This window comes from Salvelinus alpinus, chromosome 14 (assembly GCF_045679555.1).
Source record: "Salvelinus alpinus chromosome 14, SLU_Salpinus.1, whole genome shotgun sequence".
NCBI classification, from domain to species: domain Eukaryota; kingdom Metazoa; phylum Chordata; class Actinopteri; order Salmoniformes; family Salmonidae; genus Salvelinus; species Salvelinus alpinus.
In genome coordinates this window covers 51002964-51014287 of record NC_092099.1, presented here as the reverse complement: position 1 = coordinate 51014287, position 11324 = coordinate 51002964, and positions in this window count along the sequence as shown.

The window sequence follows — 11324 nt, the reverse complement described above, 5'->3', positions numbered from 1 at the left end:
CATTGAATATAGTTACGGAGAGTCCCTGTAATCCTAGATGCCGGGCCTTACTTTCTTTAACCGTTAATACATTTTTGAGCAAACGGAATGAGCAGCAGCCACGTTTGGCTACATACGGACCGTTAGTGGAATTCCCGCGAGAGAGTAACGGTTAATGTGATTGGATGTTAATTATTTGACTAGGCTACCTGTATTTGACATTGTGTTGTTATTTCGCTGAACACTAGATGTTCAAATTAGATTTTTGGCAGTGAAACGAGGCTACTCAGGCAAGAAGAAAAACTCATTCATATGTGTAGCCCCGTTGGAAAATCTAAATGGACTGTTTGAAAATGTAAAAATAAAAAAATAAAAAAATGGTAAATGTATTTTTTAAATATATATAAAAAAATGTGAATCACATATTTGGCGTACCCCCGACAGCATTGCGCGTACCCCTGGTGGTACGTGTACCCCAGTTTGGGAATACCTGCTAAAGCATCAGTCACCCTAAAGCTCTAATCATCAAGCCTCTCAACTCAATCAATGCAACTGCACTTTACTTCATATTCTATTCTGGACAATATATGTACTTACATACAATTATACAATGGTAATCCCTAGCATTGTCAGTGGTGTAATGCACTTAAGTAAAAAAAAAAGATAAAAAAAGTACTACTTAAGTAGTTTTTGGGGGTATCTGTACTTGACTTTATTATTTATATTTTTGACTACTTTTACTTTTACTCCACTACATTCCTAATGAAAATACTGTACTTTTTACTCCATACATTTTCCCTGAAACCCAAAAGTACTTGTTACATTTCGAATGCTTAGCAGGACAGGAAAATGGTCCAATTCACACACTTATCAAGAGAACATCCCTACTGCCTCTGATCTGGCGGACTTACCAAACACAAGTGTTTTGTTTGTAAATGATGTCTAAGTGTTGGTGTGTGCCCCTGGCTATCCTTAAATAAAATAAAATATTTTTTTAAATTGTGGTGTCTGATTTCCCTAATAAGGAATGTGAAATGATTTATACTTTTACTTTTGATACTTTTGAATATTTTAGCAATTACATGTATTTTTGATACTTAAGTATATTTAAAACCAAATACTGTTAGACTTTTACTCACGTAGTATTTTACTGGGTGACTTTCACTTTTACTTCAGTCATTTTCTGTTAAGGTATCTTTACTTTTACTCAATTATGAAAATTGGGTACTTTTTCCACCACTGAGCAATGTAATATTTCTCATTTTCCGATCCTGAGCACATTGAATTCAAAGCCTACTGTGAGGCTTGTCAGATCAGAATCGTCCATTCGATTGGGTTGAGCTCAACTCACAGTTTTGGGGAAGCTACACTGAAAATATAGTTTAGCAAGCCAATATAACATCACATCTTAAAAGTTAAGATACACTAAAAACACCCTTAATAAAAATATAGTTTATTTAGCTAAAATAACTGAAATAGTAGTTCACTATATGCAAACTACTTCGTGAAAAATTATCTTAGTTAAATCTGTAATGTCATAGACACACAATAGCAAGAACAGGTCACTTTGGCATCATATGGTAACAGAAGGTGTAATTTAGCATATTAAATACAAAAACGATGTTCTGGCCTACTTCACCCGTATCTTATTTTTGCACAAAAGTAGTGTGTAGTTCCAGTAGTTGGCAAAAAATATATATTTTGGAAAAAAGGCCCCGTAAAGTAAGGATTCTTTGCTTGTATAACAATATAACAATTATGGAAAAAAACATATGCCCGCTACCCAACCACCACCCTTTTCCACCCTTAAAAACACTACCAAGATTTGAATTGAGTTCAACTACCACCACTACTCCCCAACACTGCAGTTTTATACCATGTGTTCTTGCCTTTGTCTTGTTGCTTAGTATGCCTCTGTGCAATATGGCAGAAGCTATACCTGTGAGTCATTATACTTACAGACAGCTTGCCTTATTGTCCACCTCACTGTAATTCTCAGGTAGCTCACACAAGAGATTGCCACTGTAGGCTACAATATCATCAATGTCCACTGGCTCGTTTGAACAAAGATAAATGCTCTCTCTGTCTTTCTCACTTCAATTCAAAGGGCTTTATTGGCATGGGGAACATATGTTAACGTTGCCAAAGCAAGTGAAGTAGATAATAAACAAAAGTGAAATAAACAACAAAAAATTTAATTAAAACATTTCAAATGTCATATGTCTATATACAGAAACGTTTCATCTAAGGAAGTTGTCTAAAATGGATTGAATTAGTTGTTGCCTAATTGTTTTGGGGGTAGGTTTCTACACTACTTTCCTTGCATCTATAGCATTCCTTAACATTATGCAGTTCCTCTGGCTTTGATGCCTCAAGATTGAGTATTGCTCTGTTCAAGTAGACTGTGATTTTGCTGTGATCTGATAGAGGTGTCAGTGGACTGACTGTCAATGCTCTGAGAGACTCTGGGTTGAGGTCAGTGATAAAGTAGTCCACAGTACCACTGCCAAGGGATGAGCTGTAGGTGTACCTACCGTAAGAGTCCCATCAAAGCCTACCATTGACTATGTACAGACCCCGCGTGTGACAGAGCTGCAGGAGTTGTGAACCTTTTTTGTTGGTTGTTTTGTCATAGTTGTGTCTAGGGGGGCATATGGAGGAGGGAATGCTGTCACCTCCAGGTAGGTGTGTGCTAAGAGTGTCAAGTTCTTGTCCAGTTCTGGCATTTAGGTCGCCACAGACTAGTACATGTCTCTGGGCCTGGAATCGGTTGATCGCCCCTGATAGGATGGAGAAGCTGTCATCATTAAAGTATGGAGATTCTTTTGGGGGAATATAGGTAGCACACAGGAGGACATTTTTCTCTGTAGAGATAATTTCCTTATTCATTTCTAGCCAGATGTAAAATGTTCCTGTTTTGACTAGTTTAATAGAGTGGTCTGCTCATTAGCAAATTAGCATAGTCTCTTCCCTGTTTCACACCTGGTAGTTTGGTGGATAGGACTACCAGCTCTCTGTAACCTAGAGGGCAATCAGTGGGTCCATCTCCTCTATACCATATTTCTTGTAGGATGACAATTTGTATTGTATTTGTATTTGTCTGTATTTCCAAATTATTTGATGAAGTCTGGGTTCCTGCTCTTTAGTCCAAAGGCAGATGACCTCAGACCTTGTATTTTCCAAGATGAGATAGTAAAAGCTTTGTGTTCCTTAGTGTCTAGTGTTGTTTTCCTGTGGTTTAGACTCGGACCATTACAGTAGGTGTGAGCAGAGCATATAGAGAATCTGATACATACCTCTTAGGTCGCAGGATGGTGCTTGGGCGGGTGTATTAGTGCGGGTTGGTCCTGCTGGTCTGCTCACAGCATGGGCATTTGTGCGGCTGTCATGTTGAGGTCCTTGCTGCAGGGGCGGGGGGCAGAAGGGGGGCAGAAGGGGCATAGGTCTGATCTGGGGTGGCCTATATAGGGTGTGGCTAGAGTTTGTTGGAGGATGGGCCGACTGGTTGGGGTGGGAATGTGGCTGGTGGTGCTGTGGTCTTGGTGTAGGTCCTCTTGATGTGCATCCTCTCGGTGCAGATCTTCCGGGAGGGGTCTCGCAGTTCTGGGAGGATGTCTCGCTGGTCTGGGAGGGTGTCTCGCTGGTCTGGGAGGGTGTCTCCCTGGTCTGGGAGGGTGTCTCGCTGGTCTGGGAGGGTGTCTCCCTGGTCTGGGAGGGTGTCTCGCTGGTCTGGGAGGGTGTCTCGCTGGTCTGGGAGGGTGTCTCCCTGGTCTGGGAGGGTGTCTCGCTGGTCTGGGAGGGTGTCTCGCTGGTCTGGGAGGGTGTCTCCCTGGTCTGGGAGGGTGTCTCGCTGGTCTGGGAGGGTGTCTCGCTGGTCTGGGCTGGATGCTCGTTTCTCTGTTGCTCCTGTTTGAGGGGCTGTGGTTGAGGGTGATATCCTTCAGGGTCCTGGGAAAGGTGGGGACTGCTGCCTTGTAGAGGTGGACCTGGTCATAAAGGCTGTTCGAGTCCAAGGTGGAGTGGTGGGCCAGGTTAACATTTGGTTTTGAGGCATAGTCCCGGGAAATGCTTTCATTCACCCGCTGTATGGTGGCAGGGTGAACATATTTTCATGGTAATCAAATCAAATCAAATCAAATTTTATTTGTCACATACACATGGTTAGCAGATGTTAATGCGAGTGTAGCGAAATGCTTGTGCTTCTAGTTCCGACAATGCAGTAATAACCAACAAGTAATCTAACCTAACAATTCCACAACTACTACCTTATACACACAAGTGTAAAGGGATAAAGAATATGTACATAAAGATATATGAATGAGTGATGGTACAGAACGGCATAGGCAAGATGCAGTAGATGGTATAGAGTACAGTATATACATATGAGATGAGTAATGTAGTAATGTACTCTAAACATAAAACGGCATAGTTTAAAGTGGCTAGTGATACATGTATTACATAAAGATGGCAAGATGCAGTAGATGATATAGAGTACAGTATATACATATACATATAGGATGAGTAATGTAGGGTATGTAAACATTATATTAAGTGGCATTGTTTAAAGTGGCTAGTGGTACATTTTTACATAATTTCCATCAATTCCCATTATTAAAGTGGCTGGAGTTGGCAGCGGCCGCTAAATGTTAGTGGTGGCTGTTTAACAGTCTGATGGCCTTGAGATAGAAGCTGTTTTTCAATCTCTCGGTCCCTGCTTTGATGCACCTGTACTGACCTCGCCTTCTGGATGATAGCGGGGTGAACAGGCAGTGGCTTGGGTGGTTGTTGTCCTTGATGATCTTTATGGCCTTCCTGTGACATCGGGTGGTGTAGGTGTCCTGGAGGGCAGGTAGTTTGCCCCCGGTGATGCGTTCTGCAGACCTCACTACCCTCTGGAGAGCCTTACGGTTGTGGGCGGAGCAGTTGCCGTACCAGGCGGTGATACAGCCCGACAGGATGCTCTCGATTGTGCATCTGTAGAAGTTTGTGAGTGCTTTTGGTGACAAGCCGAATTTCTTCAGCCTCCTGAGGTTGAAGAGGCGCTGCTGCGCCTTCTTCACAACGCTGTCTGTGTGGGTGGACCAATTCAGTTTGTCCGTGATGTGTACACCGAGGAACTTAAAACTTTCCACCTTCTCCACTACTGACCCGTCGATGTGGATAGGGGGGTGCTCCCTCTGCTGTTTCCTGAAGTCCACAATCATCTCCTTTGTTTTGTTGACGTTGAGTGTGAGGTTATTTTCCTGACACCACACTCCGAGGGCCCTCACCTCCTCCCTGTAGGCCGTCTCGTCGTTGTTGGTAATCAAGCCTACCACTGTAGTGTCATCCGCAAACTTGATGATTGAGTTGGAGGCGTGCATGGCCATGCAGTCGTGGGTGAACAGGGAGTACAGGAGAGGGCTCAGAACGCACCCTTGTGGGGCCCCAGTGTTGAGGATCAGCGGGGTGGAGATGTTGTTACCTACCCTCACCACCTGGGGGCGGCCCGTCAGGAAGTCCAGGACCCAGTTGCACAGGGCGGGGTCGAGACCCAGGGTCTCGAGCTTGATGACGAGTTTGGAGGGTACTATGGTGTTAAATGCTGAGCTGTAGTCGATGAACAGCATTCTCACATTGGTATTCCTCTTGTCCAGATGGGTTAGGGCAGTGTGCAGTGTGGTTGCGATTGCGTCGTCTGTGGACCTATTGGGTTGGTAAGCAAATTGGAGTGGGTCTAGGGTGTCCGGTAGGGTGGAGGTGATATGGTCCTTGACTAGTCTCTCAAAGCACTTCATGATGACGGAAGTGAGTGCTACGGGGCGGTAGTCGTTTAGCTCAGTTACCTTAGCTTTCTTGGGAACAGGAACAATGGTGGCCCTCTTGAAGCATGTGGGAACAGCAGACTGGGATAAGGATTGATTGAATATGTCCGTAAACACACCAGCCAGCTGGTCTGCGCATGCTCTGAGGACGCGGCTGGGAATGCCGTCTGGGCCTGCAGCCTTGCGAGGGTTAACACGTTTAAATGTTTTACTCACCTCGGCTGCAGTGAAGGAGAGCCCGCAGGTTTTGGTAGCGGGCCGTGTCAGTGGCACTGTATTGTCCTCAAAGCGAGCAAAAAAGTTATTTAGCCTGTCTGGGAGCAAGACATCCTGGTCCGCGACGGGGCTGGTTTTCTTTTTGTAATCCGTGATTGACTGTAGACCCTGCCACATACCTCTTGTGTCTGTGCTGTTGAATTGCGACTCTACTTTGTCTCTATACTGGCACTTAGCTTGTTTGATTGCCTTGCGGAGGGAATAGCTACACTGTTTGTATTCGGTCATGTTTCCGGTCACCTTGCCCTGGTTAAAAGCAGTGGTTCGCGCTTTCAGTTTCACGCGAATGCTGCCGTCAATCCACGGTTTCTGGTTTGGGAATGTTTTAATCGTTGCTGTGGGTACGACATCGTCAATGCACTTTCTAATGAACTCGCTCACCGAATCAGCATATTCGTCAATGTTGTTGTTGGACGCAATGCGGAACATATTCCAATCCGCGTGATCGAAGCAGTCTTGAAGCGTGGAATCAGATTGGTCGGACCAGCGTTGAACAGACCTGAGCGCGGGAGCTTGTTGTTTTAGTTTCTGTTTGTAGGCTGAAAGCAACAAAATGGAGTCGTGGTCAGCTTTTCCGAAAGGAGGGCGGGGGAGGGCCTTATATGCGTCGCGGAAGTTAGTATAACAATGATCCAAGGTTTTACCAGCCCTGGTAGCACAATCGATATGCTGATAGAATTTAGGGAGTTTTGTTTTTAGATTAGCCTTGTTAAAATCCCCAGCTACGATGAATGCAGCCTCAGGGTGTGTGGTTTCCAGTTTACAAAGAGTCAGATAAAGTTCGTTCAGGGCCATCGATGTGTCTGCTTGGGGGGGAATATATACGGCTGTGATTATAATCGAAGAGAATTCCCTTGGTAGAGAATGCGGTCGACATTTGATTGTGAGGAGTTCTAGATCAGGTGAACAGAATGACTTGAGTTCCTGTATGTTGTTATGATCACACCACGTCTCGTTAATCATAAGGCATACACCCCCGACCCTCTTCTTACCAGAAAGATGTATGTTTCTGTCGGCGCGATGCGTGAAGAAACCAGCTGGCTGCACCGACTCCGTTAGCGTCTCTTGAGTTAGCCATGTTTCCGTGAAGCAGAGAACATTACAATCCCTGATGTCTCTCTGGAATGTTACCCGTGCTCAGATTTCATCAACCTTATTGTCAAGAGACTGGACATTGGCGAGTAGTATGCTAGGGAGTGGAGCGCGATGTGCCCGTCTCCGAAGCCTGACCAGGAGACCGCTACGTTTGCCCCTTTTACGGCGTCGCATAGGGTCGCCGGCTGGGATCAGATCCATTGTATTGGGTGGCAGGCAAAACACTGGATCCGTTTCGGGAAAGTCATATTCCTGGTTGGAACGATGGTGAGTTGACGTTAATCTTATATTCAGTAGTTCCTCCCGACTGTATGTAATGAAACCTAAGATTACCTGGGGTACCAATGTAAGGAATAACACATAAAAAAACAAAATACTGCATATTTTCCAAGGAACGCGAAGCGAGGCGGCCATCTCGGTCGGCGCCGGAAGTTGAAAGAGGAGATAACCACTTGTGCGTTGGGGAAAGTGGAAGAGATTTTTTGAATCACTCCGCTGAGTGCTGTGGCCACCCTTTCCTGCTGGGCTCTCAGGTCGTTTGTGCCTGTGTATTATGATGTGGCTGGGGGATGCCAGGTGTTCGTACACCTGAGTTTACCCACAAAATGTTTCCTCTCATCAATGTATTTCCCATTTGAGTCAATGAGGAGCACAATCTCTGGCTTTTGTGTCCTCAGTGAGTGTGGGGGTGTTGTCAGGAGACTATCCTGTGGGCTGATGGGGGTGAAAGGAGGGGGACTCTCCTGGGTTGGTGGATTCTTCCTTGTCTGTCCTGCTGTGGTGTTAAAGGATGTGGTCGAGGTCTGAAATGGGCTGTTCTGTTGGCTTCTCTGGGGGGATGGCTAGCTCTCTCATGAGTGGTTGATTGTCACACCTCAGCTTTCTCACCTCCTCCTGCAGCTGTGCCATGTGTTCCTCGGTCTCCTCCTTAAGTTCTCTCACTTCAGATCGGTGGGCAGCCAACTCTCTCAGACAGCCATCTATCTCCACCTTCAGCTCTCTGGGTACTGTAGGGGGAGAGGTGTTGTCTGGTCTGTTTTGTGTGTCTGTGCTGTCTGGAGTGTGTGGACTAGCTCTCTGAGCTCCACCATGTCTCTCTCCAGCTCTGTGAATTTATCCCTCTCAATGATGGAGGAGCAGTGAAGTTGTTGGACCTGGGTGTGTTCAATGCTAGGGGGGGACTATATTCATCTGCAGGACAGTTTGAAGAGGTGTGATGAGACTCGCTAGGGGTGGGGAAGTCGTCACCAAGAGAAAGCTCCTCCTGCTGTGCTCTCGCTTTGATTCTGTGGAAGTCCTTTTGGAAATGTATGAAGTTGCCCTGCACCACGACTGTTCCATTCTTGTACAGGTTGACATACGGTGTCTCAAGGTAGCTTCAGACTGAAAATGACTTACTCAGTTCCAAGTTGGATGATATCTTCGGGTTTCTGTTGTACTTCTTTTCCTGGTTGCTGGTTGTCAGAAAGTTTGTGGGATGGTCCTTGGCAGTAAGAATCGTTGGTAATCAAAATCATTCCAGAATCTTTCCAGGTAATTTAGTCCAAAATCAGGTTTTGGTTTGGAGTTTTGATTTGGAGTGAAGGTTATGTTGTGGAGGGTAAAAGTCTCTGTCTCTGGCTCTGGCTCCTGTCTCCTGTTCCACATCTCGCCACCAACCACCTTGCTCTGGATTTTCTCACCACCACTACCTGGATTCCCCTCAGGACCTGTTCCCCTGTTCTACTCAGCCAACCAAACCTCACTCTACACTCCTGGTTTTTGCAACTCATCTGAGCTACCCCGGTTCTGCACTCCCCGTTTCTCTGTGATCAATAAACATTTTGGTGCGTTCATCCCGGCTTCCTCTTCTTAATCCGCTCTTGGGTTCCCCCCCTTCGCTCATCGTTACACATATGTTAACATTGCCAAAGCAAGTGAAGTAGATAATAACCAAAAAAAATGAAGTTCCAAAAGAATAAAGATATTTCATATGTCTATATAAAGTGTTGTAATGATATGAAAATAGTTAAAGTACAAAAAGGAAAATAAATATGGGTTGTATTTAGAATGGTGTTTGCTCTTCACTGGTTGCCCTTTTGTTGTGGCAACAGGTCACAAATCTTGCTGCTGTGATGGCACACTGTTATTTCACCCAATAGATATGGGAGTTCATCAAAATTGGGTTTGTTTTCAAATTCTTTGTGGATCTGTGTAATCTGAGGGAAATATGTGTCTCTATGGTCATACATTTGGCAGGAAGTTAGGAAGTGCATCTCAGTTTCCACCTCTTTTTATGGGCAGTGTGCACATACCCTGTCTTCTCTCTCTCTCCCTCTCTTCCCCCTCTCTCTCTCTCTCCCACCCCTCTCTCTCCCTCTCTCAATTAAATTACATTCAAAGGGGTAAACATGCTTACACTGCCAAAGTGAAAACATCCCTCTCCCTCCCTCTCTAGCTCCTCACTCCTTGCCCAGTGTGTGTATGTGTGGGCAGTTTAACCCAATCATATTCATTAAAAGTCACCAACACAGGTTGTACTCATTAGCTTGTGTGGAGTTCAAAAACAACTTGTCAGCTTCCATTGATTTTACTCAACATGCTATTGGTACATGCAGGCATGGACAACAGGTGTTCTTGCCTTTGTATTGTTGCTTAGTATGCCTTTGTGCAATATGGCAGCAGCTATAACTGTGAGTCCTTATACTTAGAGACTGCTTGCCTTATTGTCCACCTCACTGTAATTCTCAGTTAGCTCACACAACACATTTCCACTGTAGGCTACAATATATATTCAGTACTATAATTAAGTCCAAAGTCCCTTATGAGCAATGTAAGATGTTTTGCTCTTATAACAGATTGCTACTGCCGGCTACAGTATATGCAATGCTTTGTGTCCAATGCTCAACGTAAGAGGGTTCTTTGCAGAGGGACCAAGATTATCAGATTAATTATCAGAAAAATTATTGGAAAACAAGAGTTCTTTGTAAGGCAAAGAGGTCTACCTAGAAAAGTTTCATCCTGAGAAACGTGTTTAGAATAAAGGGTTATTTGATAATTGTTTGGAAGACAAGAAGGGTTCTACATAGATCCCTTGTGAATCAGCTTTTACATTTTTTTATATTTTTATTTATTTTAAATAATGTTTAAACTTCAACATCAGGAGTTTGAGTAATCTGATTAGTTTAAAAAGACAGGTGTGGGATAGTTTTGAACTTATATGGGAATATTTGTACATACAGTGCCTTCGGAAAGTATTCAGACCCCATTATTTTTTCAACATTTTGTTACGTTACAGCTTTATTCTAAAAATGGATTACGTTTTTTTCCCAGCAATCTACACCCCATAATGACGAAGTAAAAACAGGGTTTTAGAAATTCTTGCAAATGTATTAAACATTTTAAACAGAAATATCTTTGCTCTGAGACTCGAAATTGTGCTCATGTGCATCCTGTTTCCAGTGCATCTCTTTCTTTCTTTCTCTCTCTCGGAGGACCTGAGCACTAGGACCATGCCTCAGGACTACCTGGCATGATGACTCCTTGCTGTCCCTAGTCCACCTGGCCGTGCTGCTGCTCCAGTTTCAACTGTTCTGCCTGCGGCTATGGAACCCTGACCTGTTCTACCTGTGCTACCTGTGCTACCTCTCCCATACTTGCTGTTTTCAACTCTCTAGAGACAACAGGAGCGGTAGAGATACTCTCAATGATCGGCTATGATAAGCCAACTGACATTTACTCCTGAGGTGCTGGCTTGTTGCACCCTCGACAACTACTGTGGTTATTATTATTTGACCCTGCTGGTCATCTATGAACATTTGAACATCTTGTCCATGTTCTGTTATAATCTCCACCCGGCACAGCCAGAAGAGGACTGGCCACCCCTCATAGCCTGGTTCCTCTCTAGGTTTCTTCCTAGGTTCCTGCCTTTCTATGGAGTTTTTCCTAGCCACAGTGCTTCTACGCCTGCATTTCTTGCTTTTTGTGGTTTTAGGCTGGGTTTCTGTACATCACTTTGATATATCAGCTGATGTAAGAAGGGCTATATAAATAAATTGGATTTGATTTGATTCTTGGTCACCTCCCTGACCAAGGCCCTTCTCCCCTAATTGCTCAGTTTGGCCAGGCGGCCAGCTCTAGGAAGAGTCTTAGTGCTTCCAAACTTCTTCCATTTAAGAATGATGGAGGCCA